Below are 27,542 nucleotides of genomic sequence, written 5' to 3'. Positions count from 1 at the left end.
GGACAGGAGCCCAAAAGAGTGGGTCAGACTTAAAAAGATCGGGGGAATACCATCTGGTCCCGGGCTTTATTGGCGTTAGACCTGCAATATCATCCTCAACCTCGCCCCGTTCAAAAATCATTACGGGGGCATCCATATCACAGCCAGACAAGCTGATTTGCTCTGTTGGGCTTTCAAATATTGTTTTGAAATGGAGTGCCCATTCCTCCTCTGTAGGAGTCCAAGGCCCCACCACATCATGCTCAAATAATGGTCTGTTAGCGATAGTCCAAAATCTAGAGCTATTCCTGAGGGCACTCGACTCAGCCAACTCCCTCTAAGCCTCTTCCTTCCGCTCTCCCTTCCGGTTGGGTAGTGTTGTTTTATACTCTTTGTGACACTCACAAACCAGGGTTTGGTTTCTTGTGTTAACTTTCAAGGCTTAGGCTTCCATCAGCCGTTTCGCCGCCTGGGAGTCAAATCATCTGGGGGTAGAAGTCTCAGCTCTACAAGCAGGTGCACTTAAAAGGTCTCCAACTTTAATGGAGATACGATTATAAGCTCTTATAACCTCGCCCGGGGAGGTACACTGCGCTAGCTCAGAAGCACGCGATTCTCTTACTGCACCATAAAACTCAAATGGAGAGGTCTGGGACCATTTAAGCCGTCATTTGCCGTCTGTTGGTCTTAGTGTACCCTTAGTTACCCCGCTACTTTTTTGTGATAAGAGCCGACCACACAATTGAACACTGAGCGGATTATGATCACTGTAGACACTTTCAGAAAAAGTAAAACCACAAAATAAAATATGCAACGAGGATGAAATTAAAATATAATCTATAAATGAACCATTGCCTCTCCATTTAAAGGTGGGAACGGGGGCTATACTATGCGGGTCGAACAGTGACATCAGGGATAGCAAGTCAAATTAATTTAGTAAGTCATTTAACAAATCCCCCTGAGCAAAATGTTCAAAATGAATCCCCCTTGTCTAGGACAGCCACGTTCAGAATTGTGAGTTGTCCTGGGGTCTCCACAAGGATGGATGTTAAAATCACCCAAAACCACTAAGTTATGTAAATTAGGACCAAAATATTGCCTTAAAAATGAGCCCACAGCAGTAATATAACACCTGATGGGTATGACCCAGAGTTGTAAAAATTAATGAGGCCAAGTCCCATTTCACCCCTTTTTAGTGTCAGCACCTGTATCACTGGACTTAGAGACAGCACAACCTCGATCTGGCAGACAACCTCCAACCTCCAGAGATATATAAGTAACAAGGCCACTCTTAGGTCTTCCACTGAGGGTGAGGTTGGCACAAAAAAAGACTTGTATCCATCCAGGAATAAATCACAATCCACCAACCTCGTTTCTTGTAAACAAATCACAGAAAATTTAGACACAAATTGCAACCATAAAGGGTCATACAACATATTGGCCAAGCCTGCAATTTTGCAAGAGATGATGTTAGTTACAGATACGCAAGGGTCCCCCTCCACTACCACTGGGAAATGCACATTGTTGGAATCAAGCTCATTAACAGATACGCTAGGGCCCCCTCGGCTACCACTAGGGAATGCACTACGTTAAGGTCAAATTCATTACCAGATACAAATGGGCCCCCCTCAGCTACCACTAGGGAGTGCTGTTTATTGAGAATAAGCTCATTACTAAAGGGATTGAGGCTCCTAAATCAATCGCACTCCTCCATCCCCGCCACAAGGCAAATCTATTACTGAGCTCCACATAGGGAGGGGCGATATATTGGCAGCCTTGCAACAATGTGACATTAGCTAAAGGTTTCGGCAGTTTCACAAATGCTGGGCGAAATCTTTGGAACATCCTATCTTGATGAACTTCCCTAGGAGTATCCCCAATGGATTCAGGTTTAAAAAAAAAATAGTGGTAAGGGCCTGATAACTGATCCAACATTTGATAAAGCAGGGTATGTATCACCAGGCACAATCCTACCTGCAAGATGTGGACTTTCGAAATTAATGATAACACAATCACACAAACCGAGTTTACACGCACTACCAATCCAGCTGACCCTATGCACCATTAGAATATTGTTAGCCACCCGTGCACCCAGAACGGTGTTGTCAGATAGCCAGTGCAGAACTTTTTTTTTTTGTCAAAAGTGTTTTATTGGCATTTTAGAATAAAACATGTGACAATCTTGCACAACTTCCCACGCAGGGGGCAGTATCAAGATCAAGAGCAGTAAAGGGCCCAGTCTCCCAAAATGCTGCTGCGGTGCCAGATCCTTGTCAGTCGCCAGTTATGGGGGAGAAGGGAGGCTCAGCTAAAGCAACCATCTAGCAGAGTAATGGAAAAGAGCCAACGCTCCCAGTGAAAGCAGGCACCGTTACCAATCACCTAATACATGGGACCAGGGCCAAAATGCGACCCACAGTGGCAATAGCATGACCTCACAAGTGTGCCGGGATGTCATACAAAGGAACAAGAAGAAAAAGAGACAACCCCTCCTACCCCCTATCCCTCCCCCCTCCCCAGTGGTGGTAGCATTGCCTAGAAGAAGTAACCAACATTCATAGCTGAAACAAATGGAGGGCACGTACACTGGAAGGATAAACCGCGGATGGAAGTCCTTTGGAAAGGAATCGAACTAGGGGGCCCTAGCGGAATTCAAAGTTTTTGAAATCATCTAAGAAGATGTCCGCCATTCTCTCCATACTCAGTAAATTCCACAGCTTCGCATGCCAAAGGGAGATGGCTGGGGCCTCCCTTCTCTTCCAGGCTGCAGCCAGAGTGAGCTTGGCCGCCCCTACACAGAGCCATAGTATCTTCTTATCTGCCCTGGTTTGATGTTCAAGGTCCGGATCCCGGAGGCCCAGCAACACATGTGCCATCGAGTCCAAAATGGGATACCCCAGCACCTCCTTAATGTGGGACAGGATCTCCTCCCAATAGGGACGGATAATGGGGCAATCCCACCAAATATGCTGGAAATCCCCCCAGCAGTCCGCACCCCCTCCAACACCTATCAGAAGAACCAGGGAAAATATGCTTCAACTTGGCCGGGTAGAGTTACCAGTCCATCATCGTTTTAAGATGCGCCTCCCGCAAGTCTACCGAATGGTTGTGCTTTGCTATATCTGACCAAAATTGGGACCATTCCGCCTCGGAGATGTCCCGGCCGAGCAGCCCCTCCCACATGGACATATAGCGAGGTCTAGGGGATATGGCAGTGGACAGGAGGAGTTTATAGATGAAGGAAATGGTCCCCTTCATGGTAGAGGTCCTGGTCAAGAAGGCTTCAAAGGACGAGAGTGGCCTGGTAGCAGCGTCTCGTACGCGAGGGGACAGCGCCCAGTGGAGTAGTTGGGCATGGCGGTAACGCTCAGACAACTGGACCCCATAGTCCCGTACGCAATTCTCAAAAGTAAGCGGGGCATAGCCGTGGAACAAGTGTGTGAGTGCCAGGCATCCCCCTTCCTTCCAGGCATCAAAGGGATCCTCAATCAGTACCAGCAGAAAGGCGGGGTTAAAGTGTATAGGCGTAAAGTGGGAGGGAAATGTCGTCCATCGCTCATTCCCAGAAACCGAGTCCCAGATTTTCAAGGTAGTGCTAGTGGGGGTACTAAAATAGGCGTTCTTGGGTCGGTCGCATTTAGGTTTCCACACCAAGTCCCAGATCGTCCTCCCTGCTATAATTCTGTCCATGTGCAACCAATGTTTTTCCGACGTAGGTTGGGACCATTCCACCAGCACTCAGAGGTTTGCTGCCTTATAGTACAGGTGCATGTCGGGCAAACCTACAACCCCCTCTCTCCTTGGACGGCACAAGGTGGCGAAAGTGAAGCAAGCTCTACCCTCCTGCCAGACGAAATGCAGCATCAGTGTTTTAATGCGGCGGACAAATTCCCCCTCAAGAGTGATGGGGAGAGCCTGGAAGAGGTACAAAAGCTTGGGAAGGAGAGACATTTTGATCGCGTGTGTCCTCCCCAACCAGGAAATGAACATCGGTTTCCGTCGTCCCAGGTCCTTCTGGCTCCTCTCGAGCAGGGGGGGATGTTAGCAGAGTAAAGCTTCTCGATCCTAGGGGTCAAATGAACACCCAGATACTGGATAGAGGAGGAGGTCCAAGGCAGGGGCGTGAGGGGTTCAAGGCGCAGGACCTCAGCAGGTGGAAGAGTAAGGTTAAGGATATTGGATTTCTCGTAGTTGACCTTAAAGCCTGCCACCGCCTCATAGCGCTCCAATGCCTCTTGTACGTAAGGAAGAGAATGGGCAGGGTCTGAAAGGGAGAGCAAAACATCATCCGCGAACAGGGTGATCTTGTGCGATTCCCCGGTGAAGGTCAGCCCCCGAATCTCTGGGTTCTCCCATATTGCGATGGCCTATGCTTAGAGCGAACAGAATAGGGGAAAGGGGGCATCCCTGCCGCATGCCCCGAGAATGCTCAAAGAAGCTGGACAGATGTTCGTTAATGGTCACGCAAGACCGGGGGGCGCTGTAGTTAGCCTTAAGCATTGTCAGGAATTTAGTGAAGAAGCCAAATGCAGTCCAGGTCTGGAACAGGAAGCACCAGTCCACCCTGTCGAATGCCTTCTCGGCATCAAGACCCAAAAGTACAGCAGGTATTCTAAACTTAGTGGCCTTCTCGATCAAATGCACTACTCCCCTGGTGTTGTCATAGGTCTGCCGCCCCTTAATAAAGCCGGATTGGTCGGGATGAATAAGAGCCGCATGTAAGTTGTTGAGCCGGCCCGAAATGATTGACGTATACAGTTTAGAGCCCAGGTTAAGGAGGGCAATCAGTCTGTACGAGGCGCACTTAGAAGGGTCCTTCCCGGGTTTGGGAATTACCGATATCAGCGCTTCTTCCGTACGCCCGACGTCACCCCCTCTTCCACCTTTTCATTAAATAAGTGCACCAAGTAATCACAGAGCTCAGTGGCAAAGGTTTTATAATATACGGCCGTAAACGCATCCGACCCAGGGGCCTTATGGGGTTTCAGGCCTTTGATGGCAGCCAATACTTCTTCCCTGGTGAAGGGGGCAGAGAGCGCCTCGTTCCATTCCGTCAACAGCTGGGGCAGCAGCAGCACCCGTAGATATTCCCTCTGTGCCCCAGCATCAAGGGAATCCCCCGCGTACAACGACTTATAGAATTCGCCAAAAAGGGCATCCTTGTCCCCACCCTGATACGTTAGGGCCCCAGCTCCGTCCAGTATCCCCCCAATATACTCCCGCTCCCTCTTTCTCGGAGCTGCCGGGCCAGATGCCTCCCAATCTTATTGCCCTGGGAATAAGAGGTGCATCGCAGCTTCAGCAGCGTGAATTCCGCCCTGTTGTTGTAGTGAGCCCTGAGTTTTCCCCTAACCACCGTCAGCTGTTGCAAGGTCTCTCTGGAGGGGGCCTGTTTGTGAGCCTGCTCTAGACTAGATAGCTCCTCCTCCAACTTCTCCCTTTCCTTCCCTCTCAACTTATTAAGGGCAGGCATCTCCTGCGGATAGAAGCATTGAAGGCATCCCACGTGGTGAAAACCGACGTGTCGCCCGTATCGTTAAGGGCAAATAATTAGTTGATAGCAGTACGTAAAGCAGTGCAGGAGGATTTATCCCAGACCAGGGAGACTGGAAAGAACCAGTTATGGTGTGCCCCATTCACCGCCTCCCAGCGGAGACAGACAGCCAGCAGGCTATGATCAGAGACCGACAGAGGGAAAATCTTAGCTTTGCGTAGGTCTCCCCGAAGAGATTGGCTTAGGAAGAGGTGATCCAGGCGGGAGTAAGAACAATGCACATGGGAGAAAAAGGTGTAGTCCGTGGATTGCGGGTAAAGAGTGCGCCACTCGTCAAGAAGACCCATGTCCGCAATCATCTGCTGCGTCTCAACAGAGAATAGGCCGGTGTCAGATCTCTGGTGATGAGTGCTGTCCAGCTCCCTCTGCCATACCAGGTTGAAGTCCCCCATTACAATTAGCGGCCCCTCTACAAAGTCCAGGGCCTTTCGCAGTAGCTCCTGAAGGAACCCATTCTGACCCGCGTTGGGGGCATACAAGACCAGGAACGTGCATAACCTGCCACGCAGCACGCCCTTGACCATTAGCCAACGACCCTCCCTATCGCTACAAACTCCTAGTGGTTGGAAGTGCAAGACCGAACGGAACATAAGGGCCACTCCCCTGTGCTTTGTGGGGGCCAAGGATTTATAAATAAGGGGGAACTGTTTATGCTTAAGGCGTGACTCCTCCGACCTAGCCAAGTGGGTTTCCTGGAGGCCAACAACACCTAATTGGATATATTTCTTCTGACATTTCTGGGGAGAGTTCAGCCCTCTCACATTCCACGTTCCAAAAGTGAGCGTCATTCCAAAAGGGGTGACATATTTAGCTCAACTGGGGGGTTCCCCCACCTCCTTCCGTCTTCCCCACCCCAAGCCCGACACCTCCCGCTCCCCTCTCCCTTCTCAACCAGGCAATTATAGAGGAACACACTCGCAGAGACACTAGCCCACCCGCGTCAATCAACCCCTTTCCCGAATCCCTCCCTCAACTCGCTCCGTTTCCTATGAGTGGCATACTGCAGCAGAAAAAGAACATAGACACCCATCCCCCTGCTGGATCACAGACATAATATAGAATGACAAAATATAGACTTACCAAAATATAGTCACCAAAATATAGAATGCCAAAATATCGATTTCCTATCTACAAACAGGTAAGTACAAAAATATTGAATCCAAAATATAGTCTGTAAAAAATATAGTCAGTCAAAATATCGATTTTTTTTAAATGTCTTAAAGGTAATTTAAAATTAATGAAATAATAAATATAATTAACTAAAACATACTTAAAAATACTCAAATAACCTTACAATTAAGATATAATTATTTAAGTTATTAATAAAAAATGTACAATATTTTTCCGTAGGACAGCAGGAGGGTAACATTTAATATTACCACTCCAGTGAGTGCAAGAGTAGGGAAAGCGTTGGATAGCGTAGGGGTAAAAAATACTATTCCCACTCCAGTGAGTGCAACAGTAGGGAAAGCGTTGGATAGCGTAGGGGTAAAAAATACTATTCCCACTCCAGAGAGTGCAACAGTAGGGAAAGCGTTGGATAGCGTAGGGGTAAAAATTACTATTCCCACTCAAGAGAGTGCAACAGTCGGGAAAGCGTTGGATAGCGTAGGTGTAAAAAATACTATTCCCACTCCAGTGGGTGCAACAGTAGGGAAAGCGTTGGATAGCGTAAGGGTAAAAATTACTATTCCCACTCCAGAGAGTGCAACAGTAGGGAAAGCGTTGGATAGCGGGAGGGTAAAAAATACTATTCCCACTCCAGTGAGTGCAACAGTAGGGAAAGCGTTGGATAGCGTAGGGGTAAAAAATACTATTCCCACACCAGAAAGTGCAACAGTAGGGAATGCGTTGGATAGCGTAGGGGTAAAAATTATTATTCCCACTCCAGAGAGTGCAACAGTAGGGAAAGCGTTGGATAGCGTAGGGGTAAAAAATACTATTCCTACTCCAGTGAGTGCAACAGTAGGGAAAGCGTTGGATAGCATAAGGGTCAAAATTACTATTCCCACTCCAGAGAGTGCAACAGAAGGGAAAGCGTTGGATAGCGGGAGGGTAAAAATTACTATTCCAACTTCATAGCGTGCAACAGTAGGGAAAGCGTTGGATAGCGTAGGGGTAAAAATTACTATTCCCACTCCAGAGAGTGCAACAGTAGGGAAAGCGTTGGATATTCGAAGGGTAAAAATTACTATTTCCACTCCAGAGAGTACAACAGTAGGGAAAGCATTGGATAGCGTAGGGGTAAAAATTACTATTCCCACTCCAGAGAGTGCAACAGTAGGGAAAGCGTTGGATAGCGTAGGGGTAAAAAGTACTATTCCCACTCCAGAGAGTGCAGCAGTAGGGAAAGCGTTGGATAGGGGAGTGTGAAAATTACTATTCCCACTCCAGATAGTGCAACAGTAGGGAAAGCTTTGGATAGCGTAGGGGTACAAATTACTATTCCCACTCCAGAGAGTGCAACAGTAGGGAAAGCGTTGGATAGCGTAGGTGTAAAAAATGCTATTCCAACTCCAGAGAGTGCAACAGTAGGGAAAGCATTGGATAGCGGGAGGGTGAAAATTACTATTCCCACTCCAGTGAGTTTAACAGTAGGGAAAGTAATGATTTAATATATTATTAAAAATAAATAAATATCAATCCCAATAAAACATTAATTGAAATTAATAACCAATTTAATATTATGTAATATTTAATTAGAAATACAACTACATATTAGTTATTAAAAATTAATAACCTATTCATAATTATTTAACAACTAATTAATTTTCAATAACAAAAACTAATTAATAATACAAATTAATACCAATTAAAAATTAACAGTAAATTAATTATCAATACACAAAAAGTATTTTTAACATGTACAATTACATTATTTCCCACCCTATTCCCCTATAAACCCACATCCCACTACAGAAAATACATTAATGCAATTATCATAATTATCAAATATTTAATTAATACAAAATAATTATCAATTAATAAAAATTAATTGCCAATTAATAGAAATTAATTACCAATTAAAAATTAATTAACAATAAATTTAAAATCAATACCAATGAATGAAAACAATTATTTACTTAATTGCAATTAAATTACTTCCCACCCTATTCCCCTATAAACCCACAACCCGCTACAGAAAATAAATTTAGAAAATTAACATAATTAACAATTAATCAATAATACAAATTAATTGGCAATTAATAAAAATTAATTACCAATTAAAAAATAACAATAAATTCAAAATGAATACCAATAAATAAATAAAAATATTTATTTAATTACAATTAAATTACTTCCCACCCTATTCCCCTATAAACCCACAACCCGCTACAGAACTAAAAAGCTAAATTTAATTACAAATTAATAATTATTGCTAAAAACTAATATTTAATTTAATATAATTAAATTACTTCCCACCCTATTCCCCTATAAACCCACAACCCGCTACAGAATTAAATTAAGCAAAAATTAAATAACCTAAAATTCATTACTTAAAATACATTAAACATACATTCCAAAAATTAATATACACCTTTCACACATATACTAACATACAAAACACTTTAAAAAATTGATATTATTAAATAATCGATATATTTAATGCCTATATTGTATACTTCGATATTTTGACTTCTATATTTTTAAATAATCGATATATTTAATGCCTATATTGTATACTTCGATATTTTGACTTCTATATTTTGAAAATCGATATTACTTACCTTAAATTCGATATTTTTAACCACTATATTGTGTCCATTCGATATTTTGTCCATTCTATATTTTTACTTCGATATTATGTCCATTCTATATTTTGGAATCAATATTATGACTGTTTACCCCCCCCTGCTACCACCACTACCCCCACTCTTCACCCCTCCCCCACCAATCCCAACTCCCCAAACCCCTCCCGCCCCAGTACCCAGGAAACTCAGGCCCCACAGAATGGAACAGAGTAAAACAACAATATACCCCCTAGGGGCGGATTGTGAAAAGTGTCTCAAGGGGTGGGGGGAATGGCACAAGACAAAGTTCCACCAGGACCGGTAACCGGAATGTCTCTCCAGAAAGAACATAGAGTACCCTCGATACCTGATGAAGGTGGGTCCCTCCGGTGCCAGCGATTCAACCTCCCAGGATCTCAAGCAGCAGAAGAAGAACCATCTGCCGACTCAACCTCCGTCACCAGCGCCACGGAGGCCACCGCGGCCTCCCTCTCCTGGAGACTGGCAGAGGAGTCCGGTCTCCCAGCCGGAATTTCCTGGCCCACCCTCCGCCAGGCCAGCAAGCGCTGTTGTCGCCTCAAGGGTGCTTCCTCCCCCCTGGAGGCAGAAGCAGAGTCCTCCAGGCCGAGGATTTCCATTGCTGCTGCGAGAGACCTGACCTGAACCAACTTGTTCTGCCAGCGAAAGATGAGGCGAAAGGGGTGGCCCCAAGAGTAGGCCACATTCTGCTCCCGTAGGTAGGTGGTAACAGGCCGGAACTCCCGCCCCTTCTGAAGTGTAGACGTCGCCAAGTCCTGAAACAACTGAGGGCGATGCTCCAGGAATAGCAGGGGGTTGAGACCAACTACCTTCGTGAGTATCCGCTCCTTCAACTGAAAGTCGTGGACGCAGACCAGGATATCAGGAGGGGGGGCCCGGGGGCCCGGGGGCCCGCGGCAATCCAACCTGATGTACTCTGTCCATGCGAATTCCCTACAGGTCCTCCTCACCCAGGACCTGCAGAAACAGGGCCTCCACGTATTCTCGCAGATCTGAGCCTTCGCCTTCCCATGGCACCGCTCGAATCCTGATGCGACGGGATCTGTTCTTCAGATCCTCGGCGTGGGCCTGGAGGTCCAGGTTCTGCTCAGCCAGCCGGATGACATCTTGCTGGAGCTGGTGTACATCTTCCGCCAGCCCCAGATCGTGCTCCTCCAGGGTCGCCACCCATTCCCCAATGCCATCCACGTCTCTCCTGACCTCCTGTAAGTCGGACGCCAGCTGGGATCGAACTTCTGAGATATCGTCTTTGATGGCTGTGAAGAGTTCGACCATGAAAGCCTTGGTGGAGGGTGCGTCATCGTCCTCGCGCCGCGGCGACTTGCTGGTTCCCGGGGATACTGCAGGTGGTGCCCCCTTCGACAACCCCTCCTTACTGGGCTTTTCTTTCCGCTGTCTGGTCGCCATGCTGCCCACACAAGGGAACTTGGTCCCTGCGCTGACCAACTCTCTATGGGATTCGCTCCGCCGGACAACAGCACAGCCCTCGCCCTCACCACTCACCACACCTTGGGCCGGGTCTCTTGTCGCCACTATTCAAACCAATGCGGGGTCATCACCGCTGTGTAATCTTCATTTCTACGTGGTAGGGTCGCAGATCTCTGTTCCGGGGACCACCCTGGATCTCTCGGGCTGTAGGGGCCTGGCCGCGCAGAAGGAGCCGGGTCCGGTCACCACTCCAGGAAAGGCGTCGCAGATCAAACCCCCAGAAGCAGCCGTACTCCAGACAGCTCTGGCACCCGTCAACTTGTGGCGGAAATCTGGGGAAAGATCCGGTAAGACTGGACCACGCAGCAGCCCACGGGATTCAGGTCACGTTAGGTCTCACCCGGCCGCACAGGGCTCCACTGGCGTCCAGGGTAGGTCCCCTGGGCCTGTCCCAGCACAGTTACCGAGCCACCTCCTGGGGTACCAATCCGAGCAGGACATCCGGACGGGGGCAAAATCAGCAGGCATGGGGCCCAGGGGGGCTAGGCCGTCCACCCCCATCAGTCTCCAGGCTCACTTGCCGCCACCAGCTTTCCCCACTGCAGGTGCTCCTCCGTCGGCCAGGGCCACCTCAACAGGCTGCTCCCAGCCACAGACTGCTCCAACTCGAGCTCCCTCTGCCAGCGAGGCCAGGGGGCAGACACTACAGGCCGCAGCATCCTCCTCAGTGCTCTCGAACTCGCGGTAGTCCCCGCATTACAGCTCCGGGGGTAGCTGCCAAGCCCACTCCGGCAGCACAGCAGGGGCCCAGAGTCACTTCTAGCATCAGGAGCTCTGACACAGAACCTCCTGGCAGCCGCCCGGGGGTTACGGGCACTATCGCCGGTCGGGGCCTTCCCAGGTCCAAAGAGCCCCGGCCTCACGTAGCTGGCGGGGCTGCGTCGCGGGAACCAAGACCGGGCACTTGCTTACTGCCCACTCCTCCCCAGTTGCCGGGTTGCTGTAGCCTCTCCTCACGGCCGGCCACTCCGCCAGCAAGCAATCACCCGCCGGGGCATCCCCAGAGCAAGTCCTTGGCTCTCCCGACCTCCACACCTCGGGCAGTCAACGCTTCGGGGCGGCCCGCAACAGGCCGCGCCACCACGCAGGCCGGGCTCCCAAGCGTCGCCAGGCAGGCCGCAATGGCAAGTTCCTCAGAAAGCATCCCCGCAGGTTGAACGGGACACCGGGGCACCACAGTCAATCTCCGGAGCCCAGGGTAAGCGGGGCACGGGACGCTAAAGCCCTGGGGGGGTAGCTAAATCAATGCTTTATTTTGCTCGGCACCGGAAAGACTTGAAAACAGGTCTCACTCTGACGCCATCTTGGCCACACCCCCAGAACTTTATTTTTTAACTGGCCATAATCCTCATTAATCCCACTAGGCAGAGATGGAACATTCACCAACACTACTAAATACGGGGTGGATTCGGGTGGCAGATCGATAACTGGACACTGACTTTCACCTGTGACCTTTGCCAGTGCAGGAGTATCCCTTTTCTCACTTGTGCCTTTAGTCCTTGGTCCAAGCCCCCCTTGTGTTGCAGACTGTGCTACAGGCTGAATCTGAGGATGAGTTTGTTCCTGGACCACATTGGTCTTCATCGTATTTGTCCGTGCACTGGGGCCCCTTCCAATAATATGACTCAGGTTAGTCTTTAGCCCTTCTTGCAAAGGAGGTGAGTCAATAGTGTCCCGGGATACTAAAGTATTCTTAATCCGAGTCAACCTCTCCACAATGGGGCCCCAGTTTTAAATCCAGTAAGCTAGTCATCACTGCTTGAAAGGATTCCAGTGCCCCAGGAAATTCCAAAATAGAGATGGAAGAAGAAGGAACTGAGGCGGGCCCCAAGGGTTTAGGGACCAGGTTGGTTTTTGGTTTCTTTGTTTTACCCCCGGTAGAATGAGATTGAGATTTGTTGTAGCCATAAATACTAGCCGGAGGCACCTTGGAGGTTCAGATAAGTTTTAATGACATAGCACAACACCAGCGCGCCCGTTCACTTCCGCCAGTGAAGCCTCACTGACGGAGAACCGGCGGCGCTCACATTAGAACGTTCAGACATGGGACATTCCACTGTGGCGCGGGGGTGCGACCACAGTGAAGTCACAACATACCCCCCTTTCCTCTACACGCAGGTAGGGAGTTGAGTGGTAAACAATGAAAGTACAGAATTATTGGGAGGGGGAACAGGGCGATAAATAACAATTCAGCCAACAAGAAAATCATTCAAATGTGGAGGAAGTCTCCTGATCCATAAGGGTCTCTGATGGGCTTGAGCACCATGAAGGTTCTGAAATGCATCACTTGAGTTGGTTGCCCTTTGATCAATGCCCAAGTTGTCCCCTCCAGGGCCTGGTGCCCTCGTCTCTGTACCTGTGCGGACACCGTCAAGCAATTGGCGATCCGGAGCTAACATGTACCCTGAGCAAGTATCCTTGGTGATAGCATTTCTATTAAAGGTTTCAGGAAAGTGGTCTCCAGAGCTGTACTTTGCCACCCTGCGCAAGTTCCATTTATCTCCATTCTCCAACACCACATAGAAGGGATGCACTTCTTTCACCTTGAATGGTCCTTGAAATTTATGCATGCCTCTGACCCAACGTCTAGACCTGACTTTGACACAATCACCAACCAGAATGTTAGGACAGTTTTTACCCATTCCTTGAACCTTCCTGGAACCATGCGCGGGAATTCTCACTGCTATTCTTTCCTTCCACCATCTCCCGGATCCACAGAGGCACCAGTTTGGAGGTTGGTTTTCTGCCCCGCATGGCTACGAAAGGAACCACGCTGGTGGTGGAATTTTCCGTCGTGCGATAAGCCCACACTAACTCGTTAAGAGTTTTTTCAATGTCAAGATTATTTGCGAGTGCCAGACTTATCGCGCCCTTGATCATTTGATTGGCTCTCCCTACGATCCCATTGGATTGTGGGATGTACAGAGTGGTGAACACATGTTTTATTCCACATTCACTCAGAAATCCCCTCATCTCATTTGAGGATAATTGAGTCCCGTTGTCCGTGATAAGGATCGCGGGATAGCCCTCCTCCTTGAAAATCGTGCGCAAAACTTTGATAGTAATGCGAGTAGTTATTTCTGGAAGAAGATAAGCAATGAGCCATGAGTATGAACATCCATAACTACTAGACCAAATTTCTTGCTGGGGTGGACACCGGGCATAGGTCCAATAAAGTCAAGGCATATACTATACCTCACCACACCCGGATCCTGGATGGAACTAGGGGTGGATTGGGGTCCCACTCTAAGCCGTTTTTCAGATTCACAGCGATCACTGCACCTCCCCACCCACCTAATCACATCACCATCCATTCCAGGCCACCAGAACTAGTTTCTCAGCCTTTTCCTTGTTATGGTTTGGCCTAGATGCCCTTCATGAGCCAAGTCAAACCGTTTTTTCCGCACCTCAACAGGGGGAATGATCTTATCTTCACGCATGATGATCTGATCACCAACAATAGATAGCTCATCAATGACTGCGTTATAGGACCGGACACTGATAGGCGAGGTACTTTCCCTGCGCCTGCCTTTAGAAATAAGATTCTTGACATTCTTCAAAACCTCATCATGCAACATGGCCTCTGCCCACTCTTCCTTGCTGAAGGCGCCACAACTCCACAGAACTACCTCATTCACACACGAGATAGCTCCTTCGCACTCCTTCTTAGCCACTCCTGTTTTGTCCACATCCTCCCATTTCAAGGACAAACGTGACATGCAATCAGCCTGAACGTTGCGTCAGCCCGAAATGAACTCCAGATCAAAGTTGTACTCCTGTAATCTTGAGGCTAACCTGGCTAGCCTGGCTCACCCCTTTCCTGTTCCACCTGGAGAGAGTATCTTCAACAAGGGCTTGTGGTCAGTACGAAGTTTAAACCTTTGCCCCCACACATACATCTTGAAATACTCTACACCCCAAGCAGCTGCCAAAGTCTCTTTTTCTATTACGAAATAGCATCGTTCAGTAGTAGTCAAAGTGCGAGATGCAAACGCTACTGTTTTTTCTCTATTTTCGTCACTTTGTGACAACACAGCTCCTAAGCCGGTGTCACTGGCATCAACTGTGATGAAGGTCTTCTCCTCTACAGCAAACGGAACTAGAATGCCAGCATTGCAAATCTCGAATTTGATTTCATTAAAACATTTCTCTTGTTCATCCGCCCAACTGAATTTGGCACCTTTCCTCAAGAGCAGATTTGGTGGTTCTGTTTTGCTAGCAAAGTTCTTCACGAACTTTGAGTAGTACTCGTAAGCCCAATAAATGAGCGTACCTGGTCCTTATTTATAGGAACAGGAGCCAACTTTATTGAAGCCAAGAGATCTCTTTTTGATTTCACAACCTCTGACGAGATAGAATGTCCTAGATACTCCACCTCTGTTGCTAAAAATGAGCATTTCTCCCTGCTCAATGTCAAACCACATTCAAGAATTCTCGCAAGAGCATTCTTTAAGGCAGCATTATGGTCACTCACACTCTCACCAAACACTAGAATGTCATCCTGAAATAGATTACATTTTTTACACCTTTGAAAACCGCTGTGACCATCCGTTGGAATACACTTGCAGCTGAACATAATCCGAAGGGCATCCTCGTGAATTGAAATATGCCTTCGTTGGTGATGAAAGCTGTCAAGTGTTTGGAAGATGCGTGTAAACGTATTTGGTGGTAGGCATGACGAAGATCAAGCTTAGAAAAGTACTTCGCCCCTTTAAGTAAAACCATAATTTCGTTTATGTTTGGCAGGGGAAACGTGTCAGGGATCACATTCTGGTTCAAGCTGCTGAGGTCCACACAGAAGCATAGACTACCATCAGCTTTCTGTGAAATCACGACAGGAGAAATCCATGAGGAACATTCAATAGGCTCTATGACTCCACTGGACAGCATCTCATCCAACATCACCTTCACCTCCCCCCTCACTGCAATGGGGACCTTTCTCAGTTTGTGTTGGACAGGGACAGCATTGTGTTTAAGCTTAATTTTGTGTTCATAACCTTCAAGGTTGCCTAGTTGTTCTCTGAATACACCTTTACCGCCTTCCAAGATGTCTCCTATTGAGAGGTCATCCACTACCATAACCTGATCAATTGCAAGTGGGTCAATTTTGATGTGGAGATCAAATTGATACCATCCTAATATGGGGGGTCCAGACTCTGCCACATACACCTTCCCCTTCACAGATCTCTCTTTAAACAAAATATTAGTTGCCATGTACCCTAAAATGTCTATTTGTTCACCCTGATACCCACCAGTATTTATGTCTTTGGGCATCAGCTTCGTGTTGGGCCACTCCTGCTTGAAAATTCTTTTAGGAACAATGGTATACAGTGATCCTGAATCAACCATAAGCTCAACACTCTTTCCACCAATGATAAATCCTGCTTTGGGCCTGTGTTTCCTCCTTACATCTGAGTCTTGAGACTCAGTGAAAAGGACCTCATCGCTCTCACTTCCATAATATAATGATGGTTCCACACACAAAATTCTGTCTGGGCTGTAAGGAATGGTAGGTTCCTCGAATAACACCGCTACTTTGTCCTTGTTAGTATCTCTGCACATTCTTGCAAAATGACCTTTACGGGCACACTTTAAACACTCTTTCCCAATAGCCCAACATTGTCTTGAGTCAGACGTATGGTAAGCGCTCCCACACTTTCCACACATTTTGTTACCAGCCCTATTGGGGAATTTCCTTTCCACAGGGGCGTTTCTCATGCCTCTAAACCTTGTTGAAGCAGCCACTTCCCCATCACAACCCTGCACCACAGAAGTTTCACTTTCACCTGACAAATTGACCTTAACCTCTCTACTATCCATTTCTTTCATGCATGAATCAGACTCCTTAATTATTTTGGCAATATCAATAGCGTCCTTGAGAGATGGGTCCTTGGCAGCCCATAACCGTTCCTGAGTCTTTCTGCTCCTACACTGAACAATGAGTTGGTCTCTAATCATTTCTTCAGTCATGGGTCCAAATCTGCACTTTAGTGAAAGTTCCCGAAGTCTAGTGACAAACTCATCTATAGACTCGCCTGCTCTCTGTGGCTGGGTATAAAACTTATATCTCCTCAGCGCTATGTTTATTTCTTTCGCAAACCTCAGTTCTAACCTTTTTCGCGCCTTCGCATACACATCTGCAATAGGCTGGCCTCTCTCATAGTTAGCTACAGGCAAATATTTAAAGATGTGTTGGCCTTCTTTACCAAGATTAGTAAGCAAGATTGCTTTCTTTCTACTACTAGCGCAATCCTGGTTATCTAAGGCCTCTAGATAATTGTCAAACAGTTCAATCCACTCATCCTATTCTATGATTGGATTCCCTGGCTGGTTTAGGAAATGAGGGGGTGTGGACACAGCAGAGAGATCAAGTGCATTTACATCCATATTTTGCCGTGGCGTTTAACCTAGACTGCTATACTGAAATGTCCTGGTGCTCTACTCTCTCTTTTACCACTATTCAGTTTGAAACAAAAGCAAGGTACTGAAATAGAACGCAGCTTTGTCGCAAAATTATTACTACCCTACTTTGTACATAAGCTTCTAATGTGCCTTCAGAGACCAGCATATGCTACTCAGCCCCATTAGATGACAACACCACTTCATGAACGAAAGCACCTTTCCTATATTAGAGTTTATGCTAGGGTTATTGCGTTGACTCTGCTGCTCACATTACAGATCTAATTGTGCCAAATGTGTTTTCATTTCCATAAATAGCACTTATGTACCACTTTATGCCCTTAGGTGGCAGTGTAACATCAGGAACCCCTGCACTTCCCTTAAGAGTTTGACTATACACTCAGGGCCAGATGAAAGAACCCATACCGACCGGTATTAGGGTTTCCAGATGTAGGGGGCCTATATTTTACCGATTCTGTAAAGTTACCGAATCGGTAAATTTACAGAATCGGTATAATACCGAATCGGTATATTTACCAATTTGGAAAAACCACTTGTAGGTGGCACTCCTAAGAGTGCCACAGGCCCTTCAAAATCGGTATTTTACCACCCAATCCTATTGGGTGGTAAAATACCGAATTCAGGTGTGCATGCACATCTGTGCATGCACACCTGTGCAATGTGACACACAGACATGCCCTTAGGGCATGTCTGTGTGCCACATGGCACACAAGTCCGGAATTGGGGTGCTAGAGGGTGTCAAAGTGACACCCCCTGCACCCTTGCAGGATTCGGTATTTACCGATTCTGTAAATACCGAATCTGTATTTCCCATTGATTCCTATGGGCTTCAACAAGCCCATAGGAATCAATGGGAAATACAGATTCGGTATTTACAGAATCGGTAAATACCGACTCTTACAGATTCGGTAATTTTTTACCTACATCTGCCTCCTTCCAATTTACTGACTCTTAATTACCGAATCGGTATGAGTCGGTATTTAAGAGTCGGTAAATCGGATTTACCTACATCTGGCCCTCAGTCTTTAATGAAAACAATTACAGACTAAAAGTGACTGGTTCTTTCCCAAATACTGGTTGCATAGTGTTACCAGTTCACTACGCCATGAAGCTCTTCACAGTGAACTTTATTCGGCTGTGTGACTCTCACAGAGGCATAACTTGCTCCTCACATTTGCTTCATAATCCACGCTCTTTCCACAACTCCTGACAGGAGTATGCCTTGGTTGACAGAGTTGGTAGCCTTAGTAAAATACACTTTTGTTTGAACAGAGTTCACATTGCTCCGTGCCGCTAATATTCCTGTCACTCGTGTCGAGCCTCTTTTCAACTTCGTTTCCCTCTTGGACACTAATCAGCTGGCATTCATCTCCTCAGCTGTCATCCGGCATTTCCCACAGTGCCGCTCGAGCGTCTGAATGACTCAGCTATCATGCTGTAGTCAGCATGCATTCCTCGCATCAGTTGTCACACAGCTTTCCTCCTCAGTGCCGCCCATTCACTTCAGAAGCACTGCGAATGGGTTGCCTAGTTCGCTCAATTCCTTTCAGCTGTGAGCACTACAGCTGTCACCACTCATCTCTTCTCTGCGCCACTCTTCTTCTCTCTCCTAGGGAATGCGCAAGTCCTCCTCACACCAACAATAGTCATTCATTCCTACTTGTACACACCATTACCTGTGAGAGGTTTTCACCGCTGTGCTTCCTCCTCGTGTGAATTTCACTTCACTGTGCTGCATCTGCCATCAATCTCCCCGCTGTGTGCTGTGCTCCCCGCTGTCGGAAGACCGTCCTCGTCGCCAATTTATGTTGTAGCCATAAATAATAGCCGAAGCACCTTGGAGGTTCAGATAAGTTTTAATGACATAGCACAACACCAGCGCGCCCATTCACTTCCGCCAGCGAAGCCTCACTGACGGAGAACCGGCGGCGCTCACATTAGAACGTTCGGACATGGGACATTTCACTGTGGCACGGGGGTGCGACCACAGTGAAGTCAGAACAAGATTTACATTTTGAGCAAACGCTGGGCTGCAGATTCCCTATAGCCGCCCGATTTACCTCCTTGTTGCTAGACTCTAGGTCCAAAACCGTCAGCTTACTGGTTTCATTTTCGTCATTTCTCTGGGGGAATATAGGGTAAATCCCCCGTATACTACATACTGTAATAACAGGCAAAAGAGGCGTAGGCATTTGCATTATGGAAACTGATGACACACTAACTGCCCTCACACTGATCTGCAAGACGTCAATAAGCCCAGAATTACTGGATTGGCTCAAGAGTTCATCATCGTCCTCTAACCGGGGCACAGGAATATCTGTAGGTGGATGATGGGAGATGCCAATTGGAGACCTTGAGAGGCGCCTATTAACCAACACGATCTCTTTATCTAGCACTCCTGCTGCCCACTGCAAAAACGAGTCCATGGTAGTTACTGTTGCAGTGGGGGCAGTTTCCCCTTTACCGAGGAAGCAGCCGATGCAACTTTGTGCCTAACTACATAGTTAAGTAATCGGGAGACAGGAATCGAAAACTTTAAGGAGACAGTAGAGTCAACAGAATAATCCACAAGATATACTGAACTGTGTCGGCGAAATAGTGGTGGCAAGGAAGAGAGCAAAGCAAGACAGGCCCTCCTATCCCTCTTTAGCAAAAGATGAGCTATACGTGATAATATCGAAGAAATTAATCAGAGCAGGGCAGGGCAGAAGACAAACAGAAAACCACTTATACGTTGTTTCATGCCAAACATCTTCCTTCCTCAATTTCTTGACATTTTTCATTGGTGGAATTCATGAAAGATTTCAGACCTCTCACCTCATTCAATATAGTGTCTGAAACAGGATTATGAGAAGAGAGAATAGGTGATGGATATACAGAAGGGCAACCTGGAATATAGTGTTTCCAAGACCTAAGTATATAGTGAGAAACCAAAATTCAGTTCAGAAGCAGTAATCACAGTAATAAATAAGGTGCATCAACTGAATCCAATCCAATTGTAAAAGTACAAAAACTGATGCAATAGATGAGGCAGCCACAGAAGGTAGAGAGAGAAGTGCAGTCCAAATCACTACATATTTATTTGTAGAATTAGTAAAATAGTATTTATAAGTAACAAGATCAAAGTATGTTTATAAAAAATAATAATACGTTTTAAGAGGGAGCCACAAGGAATGAGCATCAAGCAAGCTATAAGGCAGCCGCTAATGAAAACATTTAGTCAGAGCAGTGAAGAGGCATTATATATGTATATAATAAAACAGTAGCCCATACGAATTAAAAGAGAAACAGCACATTCCAACATGAAGTGGATAACCTACTGGCAGCAGAAGCAAGTAGATGTAGACTCAGAAGACAGTCAGTAGCAGATGATGTGAGCGGAACACTAATTAAAGTGGCAGCCGCTCGGGTCTTAGGAAATGACAGCCCCAGGAGCAAAATACCACTGCAATAGATCTGCAAGACAGCTCAAAATGTTGCAGAAGTATGTTTCCACCAGCATGGTGCCAGCATAATGGCGCACCCTGGAAATGGCTGCAAAAGCAGAAATTGGCCCTATGCTGGAACGGAGCTCAGTCGTCTGCAGCCATCTTATCTGGTGCAGAATCCCCCTCCTCAGGGCTTTCAGGATAAATGCACAATTGTGACAATCCTCTCTGGTTCTGACTGTTTAATGGCCTAAAGTTAATTTTTTTGTACCTTTTGGTGGAAAATCAATAAAAAGTTGTTGGAAAAAATGCAAGTCAGTTGACGAGGACGTAAGCAGCTTTTGATGCAGACCAGTGATTGTGCTGTTGTGTATAGGCTATTATTTCATAACAAGTCAATAGTTATGTCATATCAGAATCAATTGATCCTCTGCAGCTGATTGATGATGGAGTAAGGTCAGGGAAAGTTTTTTGTTTTCACTGTCAAAAGCTTTACCTTCAGATGCTGGGACTTTGCTGAAGGGTGAACATTTCTGAAAAAGCAATATAGGAAGTTATAGCTGAGCACTGCTCCAAGAGGCCCACAACTTACTTTTTGCAACCTTGAAGTAGTCTTGAACCACAAGTACAAACGCTCCTGGTGGTACAAACATAGAAAATGTAAGTGGAGAGGTTGTACTTTTGTAATCGCTTTGGAACTGTATTCCAGTCCTTCAGACATCTTAACTTTTAAGAAAATTCTGTTTTGGTGTTCCAAAATTCTCCAAGCTTTTAAGAAAGGCTTCTTGGACACCGGACAATGTCCTCAAATTGGGAAAAGTCTCTAGGCGATTTCCAGTAAGGTCCACAACAAACTGTCCTATTAAAACTGTTTCCTGAGTGACTCTTTGCAGCAGCTCCAACTATGTCAGTAATTTTGAACCACAGTGGTCCCCAGAAAGGAAAAGGTAGGAAACCAAGTAATGAATATAGACTCAATCATTTCTATATTTAGTGGACTTATCCAGTCAGACAGAAGTCTAATATTTACTTGTGAGCAATATAGATAATAATGCACAACAATACATAAAATGGGACACAAGCCTGTGTCCTACTTATCCAGTGGATAAAACAACAAGGGAGAAAACAAACAACAGGCAACGCTTGTTGGTTTGTTACACATGGAAAATACAAAGTATCATGAGAACAAATCGCAAGGAACACCTTTACAGCGTGGTGAACGAAAAGTTTTTGGCGTATAAGGTGTGTTTATGGTGTCAACGGCGTTTTGATCCATTGAGTAAATGAACGGATCATCATCAGGACATTCACTGCATGCCTGTTTAATTTGAGCCTCAAAATCCCAAGGTACAATAAGGGAGAGCTTGGGCGTGGAGGAGGCTTACTGCAATTGTGCGTCCTGTTCGGTTAATTTTCAGAGTACATGAGGGGTGAAGGGGGAGTCGTGAATGAGTACTCTCACGGCTCAGTCACCTGGTTTAAGATGAAGTGCGCTGGATTGCGGGGTTTTGCCGTGTAGGATTACAGGATCAAACTCTGTCAGTGTGCACATCCTTCTCCACTTCCTAGACACACTTGCAGAGTGTCGTATGGGCTGGCTGGAGAAATGTATATATGCCATTGGTCTGCTTGCTCTTTTCCAGGAGGATGCAACTTCCTCTGTCTCCAGGATATTTTAGACTCTTTCGCTAACAGGCAATAAATAACTCACAAGCAGACTCTCTTTAACAGTCCCTAGGCCTCTCTGTCCCTGTGCGGCAGCAGGAGGATATCTTCCTGTGCCCTGTGGTATTCAAACTAAAACTCAAAGCAATTTCATCCAGAGAGCTCTATCAGACAGGTGGTTTTTGTAATGCAAATAACAGACAATGTTGTTCTCTTCGGTTCTTGCCAGCTCTCTAGATTAGAGACTGCTTGTGGGACTTTTTAATAGCGACAACTCCTAAGCAAATCTAACTAAAGTTCTTACAATGTCCCCACCTACCTTCAACCGCAGTTTAATGCCATTTGTATTTCAAAAAGTCGCTTTACGTTAAAATGTATGCCATAGTCATCTGTGCAACATCAAACAAAGATGGCAGGCATATGAATTCCCCAAACTGTCTTAACAAAGCCCAAAACCAGCATGCAACTGCATCCAAAGGATCAAATAAAATATTCACCCACCATTTCATGATGGGATGGACTCTGCTATGCCTGTAAAGTACATTCTTTACAAAAAGAGCAAATGTCTTAGCTGCTACTGGAACTGTGAAGAGGATTATGCATGGGCAGTCCACTTCCTGAAGTCCTGAAGATGGGTTGTTGGCAGCAGTACTCGGAAATAATGCAGAGTTCTCCCAAGCAAAAGGGATAATCCTTAAAGTTGATGAAGGCATCTTGAGAAACTAGAGAATTATAAACTGCATATACACATTCAGCATCCAGTATTAATATTCATTTTGTCTTATTTACTTCTATGCTGCAAAATTGTGTGAAATTGAGAAATGCGGTCAATCTAAAAATGTTACATTTTACTTTGGTAGTTTGTGTGCAATGGATGAGCTGTGAGGCACGTGTTATCTTTTCAAATTCAAGAGGAGACATACTATTTTACAATTCATATGTCAGCACTCAGGGGTTCTACAAAATATTAAAAAGCTGAATTGCGAAAAAATAAGAACCCTACAATTTTAATTGCAAAAATTGCTTTCCTTTTCTGTTGTACACAGACCTACAGATCCACATATGTAGCGTAGCCATGTTATATTTTTCTCCGGATGTAAGCTGGGACAAAACTCCTGCAAGCCTGCATACAAATTTTCACCCTTGAATGCTGGATCTCTCTTTCTACTTCTTGCCAGGTTTTCCAACTATTCCCCAGAATAAAATCCTGGATTTTCTCAAAACCATTTTCCTTCCAAAGTCTCAAGATGTTTTTATCTAAAGTACCCATCTCTCCTATACTCAAATTCATTAGGGTGGTTGAGCTATTCATTCTAAAAATATCAAATTATTTCAGAAGCTGGATTTTTTTTTAAGTAGCCATTGTATAGACTTATAGCATACCTTCTTTGGATATTTGGTCACTCTTACTGGGTCGTTAGTCTTAAGTTCGTTTAGAATCATTCTCATAAAAAAAATTATCGGCCTCGTGGTCATCTAAAAAGAAAAACCTAAAACTGTGATGTGCAAAAGTTGCGTAATAATAGTCTCTAATATTTGGGAGAGACAGTCCGCCCTCTGTGATCGGACAGTTCACAGTGCTAAGTGCCAACCTCGGAGTCTTATTTGCCCACAAAAAAGAAAAAACATATCGTCCACTTCCTTAAAGAAAGAAGCCTGAATTGCACCAGGAGCTGCACTAAAGAAGAAGTTAAAAAGTGGTAAAATAGACATGCGAATTAAGGCAGCACGACCCATTATTGATAGTTGGAGTTGATTCCAGCGAGCTAATTGGGATCCAACCCTTTTGAATAGTGGCATATAATTTAATGGGTAAAGATCTTCCAACTTTTCTGTTATATAAATTCCTAAATATCTCTTAGGAAGGGTATTGCATATTTGCCTGAATTCTGTTGCTAAAGTGTCTGCAGTGCAATTACATAAAATGATTTCCGTTTTTTTCGTATTTATCTTATAGCCTCCCAATTTTTTGAAAATTGAGAAGATTTTTAAAATTTCCAACTGACTGGTAGGTTTTGGATTTAAAAATAGCACAATATCATCGGCGTAGAGTTTTATATTCGTCATTCCAGATACATTCAGCCTCCATGCTTCATTGAGCGAGTTAGATATAGATAACTTATTTTATAAAACATATATAAGTGAAACACTAAACAGTCCAACGCAGAGGAAGATTAGCACTTGGATAAAAAATTTCAACGAAGATAAATCAGTCACTCTATATGGTAAGGTGAGAGACAGGTGGAGAAAGAGAGAAGATATTGAGATTAACAGATTCACCTGGGATAACGTTAATAAATTTAATAAATCCATATTCCGAAGCGCTAATTTTAAATGGATGCAACTCTTCACTAAATTGTTAATCTATATAACACCTTCATTTTGCCACAATATATATCCCCAAGTAGAGGAAAAGTGTTTTCGCTGTGAAGAAAAGTGCAATTGGAAACATATTATATGGGAATGCACCAAAATACATGAATTTTGGAAGGATATTGAAAAATATCTTAGAAATACAATATATACCCAAGTCTCACTTAATGAATCTATTTCGGTCCTTGGTTGCTCCCCTCCCTCCACTCCCCACGATGAGTCCCTATTTATAGCACACCTCGTAGGGAGATCACTTATTCTGCAACTTTGGAAAACAGACAAAGTACCAACTTTTAACGCATGGAAAGCTAAAATATCTAAGGTTCAGGGAAGGGAAAAAAATATGCACTGAGGTCAGGGGCACTCAGAAGATATGATAAATATTGGAGTGTGTTTGAATGCTAGTCATTGTGGGTTCTTAACTCTTTTTACTTTCTTAGGATCGGATCTCGGAAAGTCTGTTTTTATCAATATTTAATATATTGCCCAATGCACATTGCACTTTAAAAGAAATATCTTCTCTCAGAATTTGTATTCATATTACGGTATATTTGTATCCTGCCTTGTACGTATTTTGTATTTTGCACTTTTTAAAATCTTATGCAAAATTGATATGTACTGTTTTTTACTTCTATGAACTTACAATAATAAAAAAAAATTACAAAAAGTTTTCACACTTGTGTAGCGGCATCAAATTTGTGTGTGCACTATAGTTAATCTAGGAAGCAGTTCATTTACTCACAATATTAGTTTCATTTTTAGGCCCCAGCACCTGCATCTGATAGCTTATTGGTTGGGCTCATCTGCATATGGGAAAGATATCAGATGTCCAGAAATCAAACATATTTGAGGGACATTCCATGAGGCATTTAATCAGTATAACTTCAAAATACTGGCACAATGCTCCAACTGGATTTTTAGTTTTGGCACCATTGAGGTGACATGAGGGACAGCAAATGACCTGAATGTTCACTGCTGGAGTTAAGGGGTAATCAGCAGGTCATGAGTGAGAATCCCAGCTGACTGTATGAGTTCAGGGATGGGGTGGCGGACCCGGAGTACAGCCTTCATGGCACGAGAGTCAAGTGGCAGGCGGGCACCTTCAAATATCTGGGGATCCAGATATACCGCTGGCAGGAGGATTTATTAGACGGGAACCTGGGAAGATCGGTGACGGCGCTCAGGGCCCAGATAGGCTTCTGGTCCACACTCCCGCTCTCGCCCACATGCAGAGTAGCCCTCGCCAAAATGGTGATGCTCCCCCGTCTCCTTTACTATTTCGCAAACTTGCCACTTTTCCTGCCCGCGCCCTTCTTCACTAATCTCAATAAGATGCTGCAAGACTTTGTATGGGGCGCATTTAGGCACCGACTAGCGCTCGGGAAATTATATTTGCCCACTGACAGGGGCGGGCTAGCTGCCCCCTGTTTCGAGCACTATTACTTGGCGGCAAAGCTCCAGTGGGTGGCCCATTGGCTGATGGACAGAGGGCGGGAGGATACTGCTACGGCTGAGCCGCCGTACACCCTGGAGCGTGTCACAGCACTTTTCCATCCACTGGCGGTGCCGACACGCCCCACCCCATTGTTGCTGGTGGTAGCATTTAAATGCTTTCGCAGGACACTGTACCTAACGAGAAGGGTGCACCCTTATGCACCAGTGGTACCCCTGGAGGGCTCACCTGGGGGAGGGGGGACGCTCACAAACTCCATGCTAGAACACTGGCAGGATGTGGAGGTCCGAACGCTGGGTGACCTATACCAGGAGGGAGTCTTGACACCCTACGAAACTCTGGTAGCGGAAGCCGGGCTCCCACTAGGGGGCTTCCTACTGCACAGGTCCCTCACGGCACACATGGCAGCTGCCTGGGGAGATGTGGCGGTGGAGCCAATGCAACACCTGACAGTACAGTACCTGCACGTTATGGGCAGGGGAAAGCATCTAGTCAAATGGTTTGCCGCATCCCTGCGAATACATACGGCGCAAGACTTAACTCCGCTGCGGGTGAAATGGGAGAGTGACATGGGAAGAGAGTAGGCAGACAAGGAGTGGGAACGGGCCCTGAAAAGTCCGGTGCGTATCCCTAGAAATATGAGAAATACGAGATTCCGCCAGATCCAAGTGTACATAGTGCACAGGGCCTATCTAACTCCAGACCTAATCAATAAATACTTTCACAGAGAGGACACGTCCTGCCCCAGATGCGGAGAAATGAATGCAGACTTTCTCCACATTTTGTGGCGCTGCCCGGGCCTTGGAACCTACTGGAGCGATATTCACGGGCTACTTACACGGAGTACTGGCCGCGTCTTCCCCTGCAATTGGCCCGAATACCTCTTGCATCACTTCAAGAGACCGCCTAAGGATAAAGCCTTGTCCAGATTCCTCGATCTGGGGATGGTGACGGCTGTACATCTTCTCACCAGGAGATGGAAGTCGAGGGACCCACCTGGTGTAGCGGCGTGGGCTCTGTCGCTCTCATCCTGGGCGCGCGCAGAGTGGACAGCCATCCGGAGAGAGGAGACTGTGGGGCTTCGGAAGGAGCCTATGGCTGAAAGGTGGAAAACTATGCTAGACGTCCTACAGGAGGCAGGGGGCACTGCGGACGGAGGGGTGGAGGAACATTAGGCCGACGACACAGAGGGAAGGGCTGGGGGCGCAGCGACCGGCACGCAAGACGCATGCTCAGGTACACTCCATGGCATGGTGGTGGGGAGGCCTTTCACGGAGCGTCACGTAATTCACCTGACTGAGGGGTGGGGAGGGGGGGGCTCTGGCCTGGAGGGGCTGGGAAATGGGGCATGCAGGAATATAAATTGGTGACGGTGTCGCAGTTAATTGTTTTGTATGTTAGCACATGGCACT

The 27,542-nt window shown here is 46.0% G+C and overlaps 1 protein-coding gene across 2 annotated transcripts in view; it reads left to right on the top strand.

The window, feature by feature from the left end:
- LOC147702338 (ATP-binding cassette sub-family A member 9-like) overlaps window positions 1–27,542 on the top strand; it is a 1,822,583-nt gene that overhangs the window by 1,364,891 nt on the left and 430,150 nt on the right. The window lies entirely within an intron of this gene.

This window comes from Lissotriton vulgaris, chromosome 7 (genome assembly GCF_964263255.1).
Source record: "Lissotriton vulgaris chromosome 7, aLisVul1.2, whole genome shotgun sequence".
Taxonomy (NCBI): domain Eukaryota; kingdom Metazoa; phylum Chordata; class Amphibia; order Caudata; family Salamandridae; genus Lissotriton; species Lissotriton vulgaris.
Note: the sequence above shows the minus strand (reverse complement) of the source record. Positions and strands in the feature narration are given on the sequence as shown.